Source organism: Babylonia areolata, chromosome 33 (assembly GCF_041734735.1).
Source record: "Babylonia areolata isolate BAREFJ2019XMU chromosome 33, ASM4173473v1, whole genome shotgun sequence".
Classification (NCBI taxonomy): domain Eukaryota; kingdom Metazoa; phylum Mollusca; class Gastropoda; order Neogastropoda; family Buccinidae; genus Babylonia; species Babylonia areolata.
Window position 1 is genome coordinate 6,616,084 of NC_134908.1, and position 1,244 is coordinate 6,617,327.

Sequence of the window (1,244 nt, forward strand, 5' to 3'; positions counted from 1 at the left end):
GTGTGTGTGTGTGTGTGAGCGACAGAGAGAGAAAGAGAGTAATATAAAGTACTAGCATAACAATAAAACAGGGTAGCTAGAGAAATTAAAACAAGTTAAATACTTATATATATATATATATCTATATATAGTTAATGACGTGCACCTGGAAGGTAAACGATTGCAATCAAATCAAAGAAAACAGAAATTCTAATCAAACTGAATCAAACCAAAATCGATTCACGTCAAAAACAAGACCGATTTCAAATCACAGTGTTGCCCTAAAAAAAAATAAAATAAAAAAAAAATTAAAAGAGAGAGAGAGAGAGAGAGAGAGAGAGAGAGAGAGAGAGAGAGAGAGAGAGAGAGAGAGAGAGAGAGAGAGAGAGAGAGAGAAGATCTCAACATAAAAATGTCTGTAACGAACATGTAAAATCATCGTGCTACCTGTCAAGTAAACAGCACACACACACACACACACACACACACACACACACACACACACACACACACACACACACACGAGTTAATATACGTAGGGAGGTGGAGGAGGATACAGGGAAGGGAGGGAGGGGTGTGTGTGGGGGTTGGGGGGGGGCAGTTTTACATACAAGCGCTGTTGTTGCCGTGGGTTCTTTTACATGCGCTAGGCGCATGCTGCACACAAGGGGAACGTCCCACTGCATTGTCTCATCCGAAGGACACTACTGTACTAAGTCAATTGCATTGCTCGGACGGAAGAGCCTAGTATGGTCGTAACCCGCTACTACTAACTGTGTATAGTATGGAACTGACCAATGGCGTAGTTCGTTCACCCGTAGGCATTTAGTCACGTGTAACTGTCAAAAAGTTAGAACCAAGCAATGCAACTGGCTCTAGGCTGCTGATTCAGTGATCAAGGTTCGAACATCCGATTCACAATGCAATGCAATGCAGTACAATACAATATTTGTATTTGTATTTCTTTTTATCACAACAGATTTCTCTGTGTGAAATTCGGGCTGCTCTTCCCAGGGAGAGCGCGTCGCTACACTACAGCGCCACCCATTTTTTTTTTGCATTTTTTCCTGCTTGCAGTTGTATTTGATTTTCCTATCGAAGTGGATTTTTCTACATAATTTTGCCAGGAACAACCCATTTGTTGCCGTGGGTTCTGTTACGTGCGCTAAGCGCATGCTGCACACGGGACCTCGGTTTATCGTCTCATCCGAATGACTAGCGTCCAGAACACCACTCAAGGTCTAGTGGAGGGGGAGAAAATATCG